The 17,385-nt window shown below is 42.8% G+C and overlaps 1 protein-coding gene across 1 annotated transcript in view; it reads right to left on the reverse strand.

Annotated features, from left to right (window-relative positions):
- Positions 1-17,385, reverse strand: part of PIGP (phosphatidylinositol glycan anchor biosynthesis class P) — a 65,981-nt gene that overhangs the window by 42,994 nt on the left and 5,602 nt on the right. The window contains exon 2 of the mRNA XM_073617204.1: positions 10,681-10,799. The gene's annotated coding sequence lies outside the window, so the exon portion shown is untranslated. The remainder of the gene's footprint in view (positions 1-10,680; positions 10,800-17,385) is intronic.

Consider the following 17,385-nt stretch of genomic DNA (forward strand, 5'->3'; position numbering starts at 1 on the left):
ACGGAAGTGTTTAAGTCGTGGGTTCCCCCACAGGGGATGAGCTGGAGACAATTGGCCAGGCCCCAAGTATCTGCGCCTAGCCGCCTCCCATACTCTCCAAGTTGCTCTAGTAGGCCCAGGGACCTCACAATATGCCTTGGGTCCTCTATAGGGAAAATTCCGAAGGTCCGTCAGGGAACCCAGAATATTCGCCTCGAGACAGGTTGCCACATTGGATCTAGAGCCCCGGAACCACCAGTGCACCGTCACCAACATGGCCGCCCAAAAATATATCTGGAAATTTGGGAGGGCAAGTCCACCCAAATCTGCAGGTAAACATAACGTAGTACGTGCCAACCTAGGGTTTCTCCCCGACCAAATAAAGGAACCCACTATATGGTCAATCTCCCGAATAAACGAGGCGGGGACCCAGACCGGGCAATTCGTAAACAGATAGTTACATTTGGGCAGTATCATCATTTTAAGGAGACTAATGCGACCCAGAAGATTCAGAGGAAGATTCTCCCAGGCAGCACATTTCGAACGTAGGGTGTTCAGGACAGGGGCCAGGTTTTTTACAATAAAATCAGAGAGATTCCTAGTGATCACAATTCCAAGATATTTAAATTCTTTAACCCTTTGTAGTGGGGAGGAGAGGGGTCCAGAGTTAACTCCATCATCTATAAAAAATAGGACTGACTTGGTCCAATTTATTTTAACTCCCGAGAGTCCACCAAAATTGTCAAAGATACGCAAGGCAGCCTGAAGAGAGGGCCCAGCATCATTTAGATACAATAATGCGTCGTCAGCATAGAGGGAGAGGCGCTCTTCCATCATACCCACCCGTATGCCCAGAACGTCCGGTGCACTCCTAGTGGCAATTGCCAAAGGCTCCAGCGCCAGGGCGAACAAGCTGGGGGAGAGCGGGCATCCCTGCCTCGTACCGCGAAACAGATCGAAGGAGTCTGAGACCCAATTGTTGGTGCGAACCCGTGCCCGGGGGGATCGGTACAGCAATCGTACTCCGTGAATAAATTTGGGACCGAATCCGAATCTACGTAAAGTCTCCCATAAAAATTTCCATTCAACGGAGTCGAAAGCCTTCTCGGCATCTAAAGAGGCAATAACCCTGGACCCCGTGTTGTCATGTGATGTTGCTAAGTTAAGGAATAGGCGCCTAATATTTATATCTGTGCCCTTGCCTGGCATAAATCCCGTCTGGTCTATACCCACTAGGTCTTCTATTACATGAGATAGTCGGGTGGCCAAGACCTTAGCAAAGATCTTGGCATCGACATTAAGCAACGAGATGGGCCTGTACGATGCGCAGTCAAGAGGGTCTTTTCCTGGTTTAGGAACCAGTACAATAACCGCCTCATTCATTGAGTCAGGTAGGGCTGGCAGAGTTGCAAATTTAGAAAGCAGTGAAGTCAACTTAGGGGCCAGTAGTTCAGAAAAATTGGAGTAAAATTCAGATGGTAACCCATCTGCACCCAGGGCTTTCCCTCCCTTGAGATGTCCCATGGCAACCTGTATCTCCTCAAGTGTGATGTCAGCCTTTAGTCCCTCCCTTGCTTCCTCAGACAAAACAGGAATAGACAGGGAGTCAAAAAAAGAGGATATGGATGAATCCGTAAATAAGGACCTTAATAGCAGGAGCACCAGGTATTCTTTTAATAACAGCTGAAGATTTTAAAATTTAAAGCAACTTTTGAAATTACAATAACATGCCAAAACTTATATGAGTCTAGTGATTGGGTTTAGAGTGACTTAAAGTGATTCTATCCCCACAGGGCCTCTTACAAAAAAATCCCAATCCTACAAATGAAGTGGCACTATACTTACCTTTCCGGTGGTCCACATCTTGAAATGCCAACACTTCACCTCTCCAGAGCCGCTGCAGGTATTGGACCAGTAGGATGGGATGATTATGCCTCGTTTCCACCGAGTGGATCGGTTCGGGTCGGATCGGCTTGGACGGCCTAGAATGGTCCAGCCTATTCAGGCGAGCATTTCCACTGCAGGTGGGACCGACAGGGGCCATACGTGGGTTTAGAAAAAATGCCGTCATGGCGTCACACGTCCACCAATCAGTGTAAAGTATCATAGCTCCGCCCTAAACGAACCGTTCCATTTTCTATGGCCCCACATCTGAAGCAGGACCCTGAATGGAACGGTTCGGTTCGGTTGTATGGGCCGCTTTCATAATGGAAACATCCAAAATAGCGTACCGTACCGAACTGATCCGCTCGGTGGAAACGAGGCAATAGTTGCTACCTTTGCTGCACACAATGCTTCCTCCTGCCAGCTCTTACATCCTGTAGTTAACTATGAGCTAGGTTGGAGAAACATCTGCATGCGGTAGAAGAAGAAGGTATTCACACAACTGGAAGTGCAGCGGCAGGGAAGCAAATGCAATAATTCAAGACACAGGCCGATGGAAAGGGAAGTATAATTCCCCATGTTTTACAGGGCTAGTTTTTATGTAAGCGACCTTGTGGTGATAGGTGATAAATGCCTAAGGGTCCCCACTCAGGCTATCAAGGTCTGATGAGTTAGATGCCACTGACAAGTGAGGGTGCGGGCTGAGGAGAGGTCTGTCCAGACCCAAAGCAAGCTGCAGAAATAGGAAGAGATAGCCCGGCCGAATGGTTAGCAGGTAAAAGCATCCTCAGCTTCATTCAGGCCATGTCCCCAACATGTTTCAGCCCGTCCCTGGGACTTAATCATTAATCTCCATGATTAAGTCCCAGGGATGGGGTGAAACATGTTGGGGGACGTGGCCTGAATGAATCGAGGTGAGACTGCTTTCTATTACCTGCTTACCACTCAGATAGGGCAAGGTGTGTGGCAGCAGAGCTATCTCTTCTTCTTTCTGCAGCCTGTAGTGTCAGGGTCACTTTAAGGATTTAAAGTACAACATGTGTGTTGCTTTGTTGGGAGAAGACTACACAGGGTTCTGGTAGACTTGCGCAATGTAAATATAATGATTACATCATTACAGCAGTTATTAAGAGGAAGCATTGCAGTTACAGGATATCCTAGTAATTGCTGCAATGATAAGGGTCAGTAGGATGTGGTGAGTCAATTGGTCTTCTACTCAATTTGTCTCATGCACTTCTTGCTTTCTTTTTTCTTTACCCCAACAAAAGGTTGTTCCACACCAAGGGCTTCGAACAAAGTTCATGCAAAATTAGGCCTTTTATTCAAATACTACTGAAAGTGTGTCTGTTCCAAATGGCACACTGTAGTGTTGAAATGCATGCAGTGACACGCGTTACTGAAAATACATAGTAATGAGCGATCCCCAATGTCCATGCCTAGGCTATGCAGTCCAGGAATGTATACAGATAGCAATCGTTGAGATACTAATCACTGATATGGTTAACACCTACAAGTGATGACCGTTTGCAATCAGTGTCTTTTCAAATGTTAATTGGAATTGGAGAACGGATCTCCAAACTGTAAAAATATGATGTCAGCCCTTTCTCTGCTCTGACTGACAGTTTCCATCTCAGATCACCAAACATGTTTTTCTAATTTTCACATCCACTGATAAAATGCTTAAAAGCTTAAAAATGACCAATTGAAACATTTATTAAAAGGCAAAGAACTACAGGTGCGAAGAAGCATTGCCTGGGCATTGCATGTAGGGCAGCTCATTTATTTCAGACGGCTGCCCTATGTGCGAGAAATGCACAAAAGAAATCCCTGACTTTTGCTGCAGCATCAGACGTTTTGGGGTGCCCAAAAAAGCGCACGTTAGCAGATACGTAGGGGTGCCATTAAGAATTATTGGCACTGCCGTGTGTCTGCTATATGGCAGCACTTTATCTGTGCATATCGGGAAAGTGAACAAATTTGTTCCCTACACACAAAAAGTGTGAACATAGCCTAAAGCCTCATTCTCAAGGACATACTTAAGCATACCTCCCAACATTTTGAGATGGGAACGAGGGACACCTATTAGCAAAAGCATGTGGGCATAGGACACACCCTCTGCCACCCCCCCTAAGGGGGGATTATAGAAAAAAATATGATTAGTTGTTAAACTCCCAAGTGCTTTTTTTTATTACTACTCCTTGGCTTTACTGGCTTTGGAGATTTATAAATGCAGCAATTTAGAAATTGGATGAAAGGTTTAGCTCTGGGGAACACTTTTTGAAAGATAAATAGTGCATTTTATATACAACTATATAGATAAGACCAAAATGAGGGACACATGAGGAGGAAAGAGGGACAAAGAAACTTTGTTCCAAATCAGGGACAGTCCCTCAAAATCAGGGACAGTTGGGAGCTATGCTTAAGTGTATGCTCATGCGAGGGCCATATTTGCCCGAATAGATTCACAGGTCATTTATCTCTGTGCAGGCAGTCCCATTCATGTTAACTGGGTTGCAGCGGCTGCACTGGCAAAGCCGTTGCTCCAAATTTGGCATCCATGTGGGTGGGTGTACCCAGAAGCACGCTGTCTGCGTTAAAGGACAAGCACCCGCACGGCTGTCAAATTGGTAGCAGTGGCTGTGTCCGTGCAGTGGCTGCATCCAAATTGACATCAATAGGACTCTTTGCAGGGGGATGCAACTGAACACCTGTACATCCCCATTTAAGCAAACATGGCCCTTGCTCAGACGTACGCTTAAAGCGATTGTAAAGTCTAGTTTTTTTCCTACAAATATAACAAACATGTTATACTTACCGGCTCCGTTGCAGTGGATTTGCACAGAGCAGCCCGGATCCTCCTCTTCTCGGGTGCCTCTTCTGTGATCCTGGCCCCTCCCTCCTGTTCAGTGCCTCCACAGCAAGCAGCTTGCTATGGGGGCACCCGAGCCGAGTCACAGCAATCTGTGTCCATTTAGACACGGAGCCCCAACCCAGCTCCACCTCCTCTCTCCCGATTGGCTAGCTGACTTTGATTGACAGCAGCGGGAGCCAATGGTGCCGCTGCTGTGTCTCAGCCAATCAGGAAGGAGAATCTCGGATAGCTGAGACACTCATGGACATTGCTGGACAGAGAGGGACCTCAGGTAAGTATTACAGGGGCTGAGGGGGACTGCTGCATACAGAAGGCTTTTTATCTTAATGCATAAATGCATTAAGATAAAAAAACCTTCTGCCTTTACAACCCTCTTATGTAAAATTTCCTCGTAGAGGGCTGCACTGCCTTTGTACTTGATAAAACACAGTGGGACCAACACCAGCAAATGACATGGCTCCCCAAATAATCACAGACTGGAAAATTTTCCATTTCATTTGGAAATCAAGATCCCGGAGTCTGGAGAAAGAGTGGAGAGGCACAGAATCCAAGTTGCAAGAGGTCCAGTGTGAAGTTTCCACAGTCAGTGGTGATTTGGGGATCCATGTCATCTGCTGGTGTTGGTCCACTGCGTTTTATCAAGTCCAAAGTCAGCTCAGCCCTCTACCAGGAAATTCTAGAGCACTTCATGCTTCCCTCTGCTGACCAGCTTTATGGAGATGCTGATTTCATTTTCCAGCAGGACTTGGCACCTGTCCACACTGCCAAAAGTACCAATATCTGGTTTACTGATCATGGTATCACTGTGCTTGATTGGCCAGCAAACTTGCCTGACCTAAACTCCATAGAGAATCTGTCAAGAGGAAGATGGGAGACACCAGACCCAACAATGCAAATGGACTGAAGGCCATTATAAAAAAAAACTGGGCTTCCATAACACCGCAGCAGTGCCACAGGTTGATCACCTCCATGCCACGCCACATTGATGCCATAATTCATGCAAAAGGAGCCCCGGCCAAGTGTTGAGTGCATACTATACTGTACACGGACATACTTTTCAGTAAGCCAACATTTCTGTATTAAAAATCCTTTTTTTTATTGGTCTTATGTAATATTCAAATTTTCTGAGATTCTGATTTTTGGATTTTCACTAGCTGTAAGCCATAATCAATAAAATGAAAAGATAGATATGCTTGAAATATATCACTGTGTGTGTAACGCATCTATATAATATATATGAGTTTCACTTTATGAATTGAATTACTGAAATAAATTACCTTTTTGATGATATTCTAATTTTATGAGATGCGCCTGTACATGTATATACATGAGCTAATGTCTGTAAGTGTCTATGCGCATAAAAACTCCAGACTGATTCTAGCTCCTATAATTGAAGGGGGTGTAATCTATACATGCAGATGTGTAAAATACTGACCAGTAATACAGATTTCTTTTTTCTACTGATCTAAAACACAGCACAAGCTTTCTGACATTTACACTCCTGTATGTACAGGCCCATTGAAAGCAATATGTGGCATTCAGTTCAGTTAAAAAAAAAAAAAGCCACATTTTTTTTTAGATAAGAGCCAATATGGAACATGTTTGTGTAAATTTAGATTGTGTTCACTCTGAAATGTTCAGTTTTGTTTTTTTCTTTTCTTTCTTTTCTGTTATGCCGCATACACATGACCGGTTTTCCCCGTCAGAATAAACTCTGAAGGTTTTTCCGACGGAGTTCAGACGGAATTCCTCTGAAACTGTCTTGCGTACACACGATCACACCAAAGTCCGACCGCCCAGAACGCGGTGACGTACAACACGTACGACGGGACTAGAAAAAGGAAGTTCAATAGCCAGTAGCCAATAGCTTCCATCTTGTACTTGCTTCAGAGCATGCGTCGTTTTTGCTCCGTCGGAACAGCATACAGACAAGCAGTTTTCCCGATAGGAATCGGGAAATATAGAATATTTAGAACATGTTCTATTTCTAGGTCCGTCAGAATTTTCGAAAAAAAAAGTCAGATGAGGCATACACACGATCAGAATATACGATGAAAAGCTTTCGTCTGACTTTTCTGTCGGACATCCTGCTTGTGTGTACACGGCATTATAGTTTTCAGGATAGTTATGTATAGTTTTATTTTCCTTTTTTGCCTATAAAGCAAAAAAACCCAAAAAACCGCTATATGTGCAATATGTACACATGTTGGCATCTGACTATATTTGTACGGAATGCTCATCGTATATTGACATTTATGTATTTTGCTATATGTTTCATGTATCTGTATATTGTACATTTTGTGCATATGGCAATAAAATTCCTAAAAAAATAAAAAATAACAATTCAGATTGTGTGTTTTCAGTGAAAACTTGATGATACGTAAAATTGTAAATAAGTAGCCAAAGACTCTAATGCCCCATACACACGGTCGGACATTGATCGGACATTCCGACAACAAAATCCTAGGATTTTTTCCGACGGATGTTGGCTCAAACTTGTCTTGCATACACACGGTCACACAAAGTTGTCGGAAAATCCGATCGTTCTGAATGCTGTGACGTAAACACGTACGTCGGGACTATAAACGGGGCAGTAGCCAATAACTTTCATCTCTTTATTTATTCTGAGGATGCGTGGCACTTTGTGCGTCAGATTTGTGTACACACGATCGGAAATTCCGACAACGGATTTTGTTGTCGGAAAATTTTATAGCAAGCTCTCAAACTTTGTGTGTCGGAAAATCCGATGGAAAATGTGTGATGGAGCCCACACACGGTCGGAATTTCCGACGACAAGGTCCTATCACACATTTTCCGGCGGAAAATCCGACCGTGTGTACGGGGCATTAGGCTGCATTCACACCTGAGCGCATTTTTTTCAGACAGTCGCACGTTTTCACCGCGATTTTACCACGATTTTCTACAAGTCAAAGGGTCACCAATGTAAAAAGCAGGACAATGCATGTAATCTGCATAAAAAAGAAGCTCATGTACTTTTTTGAGCTTCAGGAGTTTTGCCTTAGGTGACAAAACTCTCAGATGTGAACAGGTGCCATTGAAATGAATGGGATTTTGCTTGTTGGGCGTTTTTTTTCTGGCATTTTACAAGTGTTTTATGAGCTGAAAACGATCAGGTGTGAATGCAGCCTTAAGGCCTCTTTGCCATGGGCACAGTCAAGCAGCAAAATAAGACTGATGTGGTATGTTCTTAGCTTGCCTCGACTGTCAAAATCAGGCAATGGCTGCTACATAGGCCCATACACATTGCTGCGACCGCAAAGCTGTGCAGGTGGTACCGCCTGCCACAGTGCCTAACAGAGCTGAATGGGGCCAGCCATTGAACATTTTAACATGAAACAGGCGTGCAAGTGGCAGTATATCACCTCCTGATCGCCTGATAACCACAAGCTAGCCACTGCTGACCACGCCATCCACCATGGATCACGAGTCCGCAGCTGGGCTGATGTGGAAAATCCCTACTGCTTCATCTAATTTAAATTCTAAAATGTCCCTACATTATGTCTAAACCTTTACCCTGTGTGAGGATACCTTGAGAGAAGTTCAGTGTGGATGAAGTTTTCCTGTTTGAAACATAATACATTTCAGTATATTATATCCAACTATTAATATAATCATTATTTACATCTATACCCATAATAAACGTCTAAACGCACATATTGATCGCCTCCATTCTTCCCCCCTCATTGCCATAAGCACCAGAATATTACACATATATATTATCTATATAATACGTTTTTGACACACATATTTGTGTTTACATCTTTTCTGTTCTTACTATTATCTCTTTTTTGATATGTAGTGTCATGTGAAATAATAGTCATGGAGAGATATATATAGAAAGATGAGGAATAAATAACTAAATCAATAACAAAGATACGTCAGATCCATTAAAGTGGTTGTAAATCCATACACACCACTTTTCCCTACAGGTAAGCCTATAACAAGGCTTACCTGTAGATACTGGAAATATCTCCTAAACCTGCACGGTTTAGGAAATATTTACCATATATGCTTGCGCTGACGCCATCGGTGCATGCGCACCATAGAAAGAGCATGATCGTGCCGTTTCTAAAGGGCCCGTGCCGTGACCTATGCGCGAGTGACGTCATGCGACTCCGGCCAGTCTCAGAGCCATAGTCCATGGCACCGGAAGGAAGAAGAGTGAAGATGGACGCTTCCACCAGCGGGGACATCGCGGGCTTCGTTGGCAGGTAAGTGCATTATGCTTTTACTTTGCAGGGGGAAAAAAGGAAGTAAACCCTATCAGGGTTTATTTCCTCTTTAAAGTCAACTTTAAATTACTTTTTGGCAGGCTGCCACACATGAATGAGGCTCTTCATTAGGCTGTTTGGTACCTTCTTCCATTTCCATCAGAGCCGGTCAGGCAAACTCTTTTATCCTCCCTTCCTCCCTTTCCCCCTTTTTTCCATCTTTACCTCATGGTGATTTGGATTTCCCATATCTCTCATGTGATTTCATCATGGTATGTATTTCAAAAATATCCACTCTTGGCTATAATGACTTTTGAATTTAAATCTACTATAATGTTTGATCTGTATTTTCATCATGTAATAAGTGAATATGTATGCATGTGATATATAAATATCTGCAAGCTTGTGTATTCATTTCAATGTACCTCCCAGTACCAATAGGATCTCCTGCGAAAGCTAACAGCGAAACGCGTAGTGATCCCTTGGTGCTGGTGTTGTGATCCCATCCCATCGGCTGGCCTTCAGATAGAAGATTACTGTTATGACAGCATATTCAATATTCCTAAGGCTACCTGTAGAAGTTTCCTTGTCCAGTGCATGTTGGCATTCATGGCTCCCTCAATGAAATGTAGCTCCCCAGTGCCGGCAGCACTCATGCAGCCCCAGACCATGACACTCCCACCACCATGCTTGACTGTAGGCAAGACACACTTGTCTTTGTACTCCTCACCTGGTTGCCGCCACACACGCTTGACACCATCTGAACCAAATAAGTTTATTTTGGTCTCATCAGATCACAGGACATGGTTCCAGTAATCCATGTCCTTAGTCTGCCTGTCTTCAGCAAACTGTTTGCGGGCTTTCTTGTGCATCATCTTTAGAAGAGGCTTCCTTCTGGGGCGACAGTCATGCAGGCCAATTTGATGCAGTATACGGCGTATGGTCTGAGCACTGACAGGCTGACACCCCCCCGCCCCCAACCTCTGCAGCAATGCTGGCAGCACTCATACATCTATTTCCTAAAGACAACTTCTTTGGTCAACCATGGAGATTCCTGTTCTGAGTGGGACCTGTCCTGTTAAACCGCTGTATGGTCTTGGCCACTGTGCTGCAGCTCAGTTTCAGGGTCTTGGCAATCTTCTTATAGCCTAGGCCATCTTTATGTAGAGCAACAATTCTTTTTTTCAGATCTCAGAGTTCTTTGCCATGAGGTGCCATGTTGAACTTCCAGTAATCAGTATGAGAGAGTGAGAGTGATAACACCAAATTTAACACACCTGCTCCCCATTCACACCTGAGACCTTGTAACACTAACGAGTCACACGACACCAGGGAGGGAAAATGGCTAATTGGGCCCAATTTGGAAATTTTCACTTAGGGGTGTACTCACTTTTGTTGCCAGCGTTTTAGACATTAATGGCTGTGTGTTGAGTTATTGAGGGGACAGCAAATGTACACTGTTATACAAGCTGTACACTCACTACTTTTTCTTTGCAGCAAAGTGTTATTTTTTCAGTGCTGTCACATGAAAAGATATAAAAAAAAATATACAAAAGTGTGAGGGTGTACTCACTTTTGTGATATACTGTGTGTGTGTGTATATATATATGTGTATATATATATATATATAATATATACACACACACACACACACACACACACACACAGTATATATAATAAATGTGCTTTTGGTATGTGTTCTTATTGGGTTACCTTGTGAATTAGTCTCCTTCTTTATATCCTAGATTGAGGGATGGAATGTATCGAACAAATCACAAGGGAGCTCCAGGGATGATTCAACAACTAGACATCCTGGGAGAGGCACAGAGGACCTGCACACATGGAATATAAATACAAAAAGAAAGAAGTAACCTCACAATCAGCCATTTTACAAACGTTTGACATATAAATGATCAGTACCGACAGTATTTTTGCATAGCAAATGTTTTTTCTCCCAGATCTTAGCTTTAACCCTTTTGCCGCCAGTTTTTTTTTTTTTTTTTTTTGCACACATGCTTAACATCTAAATTTTAGGCCCAAAGATTACTTACAACCCCAAAAATGTACCGTATATATTTTCAGAAAGCAGAGTTCCCGGAAATACAATGGTGGTAGTTCCAATCTCAAGCTCAAAATTTCAGTAAAAAATACAATAATGTAAATTTTAGGGAACACAAATATTACCCAAGCTAACCTTTCAGATCAGCAGGCTCGCTGCTGCTTTTAAAATTCAACATCTTAACGGTCAGACGGATTTTTAAATAACGTGTTTGACTATATAAACTTAGTTTACTGTTAAAAATAAGTGTGCAATGCAAGACTCCAGTGGGTGTAACAAGATGTCCGCTTGCCCCCTTCTCGCTGTATCCTTACTGTGGAGGAGTGCGGGGTGTAGCAAGATGGCCGCAACGAAGCGTCACTTCTGATCTGACGAAACACCTGTTCTGGAAAAAAGTATCCGGTTCCCATGATAGAGAGCTCCCTTACTTACCTTCTCTGTGTCTACCCCTGCCACTCTGATTGTTTGTCAAATCCCTGAGAACTACCCAGTGTGGGTGCGTGTGACGCTCTATCCCAACTCCCACTATGCATTACTGTCTACTGGAATAGCCACACCCCAGAGAATAAATGTAGGCACTTGGGGGCCATCCCTCAGCCCTATGGATGCTCCGACTTGGATCCTACGCAGAGCTTTATCTTGGCCCTCTTCTGGATAAAAGGAGTGGTGACAGTAGGGTTGCCAACTCATCCCTTTAAACCTGAACACACATTAATTACACAGGTTCTGCGGCTGATTAAGGTGGTAATTAAACTCACTTGGTGCCTTATCTGCATTTAAGTAGCCTCAGAACCCATGTAATTCATATGTGTTCAGGTTTAAAGGGATGAGGTGGCAGTATAATATATATATGTAAAGCGCTGCGTAAATTGACGGCGCTATATAAGTACCTGAAATAAATAAATAAATAAATAAAACTCTAGGTGACAGTGTGCATTTTAGTACGTTAAAACACACTGGTCCCTGATAAAATATTAGTGGCGCAGAGTGAAAAATTGCAACAGGAAGATTTTGTGGGAAACGGTCACAAAAAGTATCAAGGTAAAACAAATGATCTATTAGGTCGCATTGACTATAGTTAATTAGGAATCCTGCGCCATCTACTGCTTGGTGATAAATGAGCTTATTCTCTGTGCCCAGAACGTATCCAATCTTTTCATTTAAATGTTACATAAAATTTCTACATTTCTGCGAGTTGTTGCAATTTGGGATTTCCCTATTTGTAATACACATCACACTTGACAGGAACTTGCATTATAAATCATCGTTTATTTGTTGCACTACTAAAAATGTTGCAATCTGGCAGTCTGCGCTTAAAATGATGGGCCCGATAGTTCATTGGGCCCATTCATATTTTTATTATTAATAATATATAGTGGGTGGGGGGGGGGGGGTTATTAAAACTGGAGCAGACACAATTTGGGGCACCTGTGCATGCCAACCAATCAGCTTCTAGCTTTGGCTTGTTCAGTTGAAGCCGAACTCAGGCTTTTGCTACACTTTACAAAGTTCCAAGCTGGCCCAAATGAAATTATGTCCCTCGCCAACATGTGAGGCTGCTGGATGTACAGTAAAAATAAAATAACAAAATAAAACGTAAGTTCCCTGTCCCTCCGAGCTTGCGTGCAGAAGCGCACGTATAGGTAAGTCGCGCCCACATATATAAGCGCTAGAGATGCACGAGTCTGGAAAAAAATGAGAATCACAATTTGTTTGCTTGGAATAAAGATCAAGATTCTCGCGGTGTAACATCATCTTTCACATCATACAAAAAAATTGAGCTAACTTTACTGTTTATTTATTTTTTTAATTCATTGATGTGTATTTTTTCCCAAAAAAATGCGTTTGAAAGACCGCTGCCCAATCACAGTGTGACATAAAATATTGCAATGACCGACATTTTATTCTCTAGGGTCTCTGCTAAAAATATATATATATATATATATATATATATATATATATATACACACACACACACACACACACACACACACACATATATATATATAATGTATGGGGGTCCTAAGTAATTTTCTAGCAGACAATACTGATTTTAAAGGAGAAGTCCAGCCTGAGCTCATTTGGTTGGGCTTCTCCTATGGGTCACAGGAGTGCAATTCATTCCTGTGACGTCACTGGAATCAGTCCAGGCACCACATCATCACGACAATAAAGTCTGGATCCGCCAGGTGCCTCTCAGCTCCCCACCCCTCCACAGCTCAGCGCTCCAGTAAGCGTGGGGGGGGGGGGAGAGCTGCTGATTGATAGTCAGCAGCTCTCCTCTTGGGGATCTGTGAGAACCGAGCTAACGGCGATGGTCGATCGCTCGGTTCTCAGTGTAGAGGTGGCGGGGGACCGATGCTGCATCCACCTAGGTAAGTATAAATGAGCCAACACCCCCCCCCATACTTCTCTTTTAACTTGTAAGCAAAAAGTGTCAGAAAAAGACCTTGTCTATAAAGCTGAGTTTCGCCCCCTCCAAAAATTAAAAAAGTCAGCAGCTACACATACTGTAGCTGCTGACTTCTAATATTAGGACACTCACCTGTCCAGTGATCCAGCGATGTCGGCACCCCAGCTGATGTTTCCATTGGCTGTCGGGTGCTGCCGCCGCCATTGCCAGCAAGGGAACCTGACCGTGAAGCCTTGCAGCCTCACAGCCATGTCCCTACTGCGCATGCGTGAAGCGCACTGCACTCTCTTACTGGTCCGGCAGTAGGGGAAAGGGGAAGGAAGAGGGAGGCCCAACTTCTGATGAACCTCGCTGCGGCGAGGTCTGAACGAAGTGGGGAGAGTATAGCTGTCAAAAGCAGGTAACCGCTCCCCCCCGAAAGGTACCAAATTTGGCACCAGAGGGGGGGGGGGGGGAATCGGATAAGCAGAAGTTCCACCTTTGGATGGAACTCGGCTTTAAGTGGTTAAACTGACCTCATTTACAGACCGAAGTTCATCCCTTTGATCTAAAAGAACCAAATGATACAATGTTTCTCATTATCTCAGTGTTGAGCAAAATCGATAAAACTTTTGCTGGATGTTTTTCTTTTTTTGACAGCTGTGAGAGAGCAGAGAACCTGCACTTGTTCCATTAATGAATCGTGGAAATGCCAAATTAAGATCGTGAGGGGAGTTGAATCGAGATCGCTGATTTTTTTTAACGCTTAATCGTGCAGCTCTAATAGGCTCCATTCTGAACCATTGTATAACTGAAGGGAAAACTTTTTTATCTTCTTTTAGCTTTGGATAGAGTGGAGAGGGATTAGAACCCCTGTCAGTTTTTATTGCTGTCTGTACCCTCCATCAGGTAGATTCACCCCTCTCTATGTCCCGTTTACCATTAACCACTTCAGCCCCGGAAGGATTTACCCCCTTCCTGACCAGAGCACTTTTTACAATTTGGCACTGCGTCGCTTTAACTGCTAATTGCGCGGTCATGCAATGCTGTAACCAAACGAAATTTGCGTCCTTTTCTTCCCACAAATAGAGCTTTCTTTTGATGGTATTTGATCACCTCTGCCGTTTTTATTTTTTGCGCTATACACGGAAAAAGACCGAAAATTTTGAAAAAAAATGATATTTTCTACTTTTTGTTCTAAAAAAAATCCAATAAACTCAATTTTAGTCATACATTTAGGCCAAAATGTATTTGGCCACATGTCTTTGGTAAAAAAAAATGTCAATAAGTGTATATTTATTGGTTTGCGCAAAAGTTATAGCGCCTACAAACTAGGGTACATTTTCTGGAATTTACACAGTCTTTAATTTATGACTGCCTATGTCATTTCTTGAGGTGCTAAAATGACAGGGCAGTACAAAACCCCCACAAATGACCCCATTTTGGAAAGTAGACACCCCAAGGAAATTGCTGAGAGGCATGTTGAGCCCATTGAATATTCATTTTTTTTGTCCCAAGTGATTGAATAATGGAAAAAAAAAAAAAAAAAAAAAAAAAATTACAAAAAGTTGTCACTAAATGATATATTGCTCACACAGGCCATGGGCATATGTGGAATTGCACCCCAAAATACATTTAGCTGCTTCTCCTGAGTATGGGGATACCACATGTGTGGGACTTTTTGGGAGCCTAGCCGCATACGGGGCCCCGAAAACCAATCACTGCCTTCAGGATTTCTAAGGGCGTACATTTTTGATTTTACTCCTCACTACCTATCACAGTTTTGAAGGCCATAAAATGCCCAGATGGCACAAACCCCCCCCCAAATGACCCCATTTTGGAAAGTAGACACCCCAAGCTATTTGCTGAGAGGCATGTTGAGTCCATGGAATATTTTATATTTTGACACAAGTTGCGGGAAAGTGACAATTTATTTATTTATTTATTTTTTTTTTTGCACAAAGTTGTCACTAAATGATATATTGCTCACACAGGTCATGGGCATATGTGGAATTGCACCCCAAAATACATTCTGCTGCTTCTCTTGAGTATGGGGATACCACATGTGTGGGACTTTTTAGGAGCCTAGCCGCGTACGGGACCCCGAAAACCAATCACCGCCTTCAGGATTTCTAAGGGTGTACATTTTTGATTTCACTCTTCACTGCCTATCACAGTTTCGGAGGCCATGGAATGCCCAGGTGGCACAAACCTCCCCCCCAAATGACCCCATTTTGGAAAGTAGACACCCCAAGCTATTTTCTGAGAGGTATGGTGAGTATTTTGCAGCTCTCATTTGTTTTTGAAAATGAAGAAAGACAAAAAAAAAAATTTTTTTTTTCTTTTTTTAATTTTCAAAACTTTGTGACAAAAAGTGAGGTCTGCAAAATACTCACTATACCTCTCAGCAAATAGCTTGGGGTGTCTACTTTCCAAAATGGGGTAATTTGGGGGGGGGGTTTGTGCCACCTGGGCATTCCATGGCCTCCGAGACTGTGATAGGCAGTGAAGAGTGAAATCAAAAATTTACGCCCTTAGAAAGCCTGAAGGCGGTGCTTGGTTTTCGGGGTCCCATACGTGGCTAGGCTCCCAAAAAGTCTCACACATGTGGTATCCCCGTACTCAGGAGAAGCAACAGAATGTATTTTGGGGTGTAATTTCACATATTCCCATGGCATGTTTGAGCAATATATCATTTAGTGACAACTTTGTGCAAAAAAAAAAAAAAAATAAATAAATAATTTGTCTCTTTCCCGCAACTTGTGTCACAATATAAAATATTCCATGGACTCGACATGCCTCTCAGCAAATAGCTTGGGGTGTCTACTTTCCAAAATGGGGTCATTTGGGGGGGTTTTGAACTGTCCTGGCATTTTATGCACAACATTTAGAAGCTTATGTCACACATCACCCACTCTTCTAACCACTTGAAGACAAAGCCCTTTCTGACACTTTTTGATTACATGAAAAAATTATTTTTTTTTGCAAGAAAATTACTTTGAACCCCCACACATTATATATTTTTTTAAAGCAAATGCCCTACAGATTAAAATGGTGGGTGTTTAATTTTTTTTTTTCACACAGTATTTGCGCAGCGATTTTTCAAACGCATTTTTTGGGGAAAAAACACACTTTTTTACATTTTAATGCACTAAAACACACTATATTGCCCAAATGTTTGATGAAATAAAAAAGATGATCTTAGGCCGAGTACATGGATACCAAACATGACATGCTTTACAATTGCGCACAAACGTGCAGTGACAACAAAATAAATACATTTTTAAAAGCCTTTAAAAGCCTTTACAGGTTACCACTTTAGATTTACAGAGGAGGTCTACTGCTAAAATTACTGCCCTCGATCTGACCGTCGCGGTGATACCTCACATGCATGGTGCAATTGCTGTTTACATTTGACGCCAGACCGACGCTTGCGTTCGCCTTAGCGCGAGAGCAGGGGGGACAGGGGTGCTTTTTTTTTTTTTTTTTTTCTTTATTATTTTTTTGCTTTTTTATCTTATTTTAAAACTGTTCCTTTCATTTTTTTTTTTTTTTTAATCATTTTTATTGTTATCTCAGGGAATGTAAATATCCCCTATGATAGCAATAGGTAGTGACAGGTACTCTTTTTTGAAAAAATTGGGGTCTATTAGACCCTAGATTTCTCCTCTGCCCTCAAAGCATCTGACCACACCAAGATAGGTATGATAAAATGCTTTCCCAATTTCCCAATGGCGCTATTTACATCCGGCGAAATCTAAGTCATAAAATGCTCGTAGCTTCCGGTTTCTTAGGCCATAGAGATGTTTGGAGCCACTCTGGTCTCTGATCAGCTCTATGGTCAGCTGGCTGAATCACCGGCTGCATTCTCAGGTTCCCTGTTGAGACAGGAGAGCCAGAGAAAAACACGGAAGACGGTGGGGGGGGGGGGGGGCATTCTCTCCCACTGCTTGTAAAAGCAGTCTAG

Source organism: Aquarana catesbeiana, linkage group LG02 (assembly GCF_042186555.1).
Source record: "Aquarana catesbeiana isolate 2022-GZ linkage group LG02, ASM4218655v1, whole genome shotgun sequence".
Lineage (NCBI taxonomy): Eukaryota > Metazoa > Chordata > Amphibia > Anura > Ranidae > Aquarana > Aquarana catesbeiana.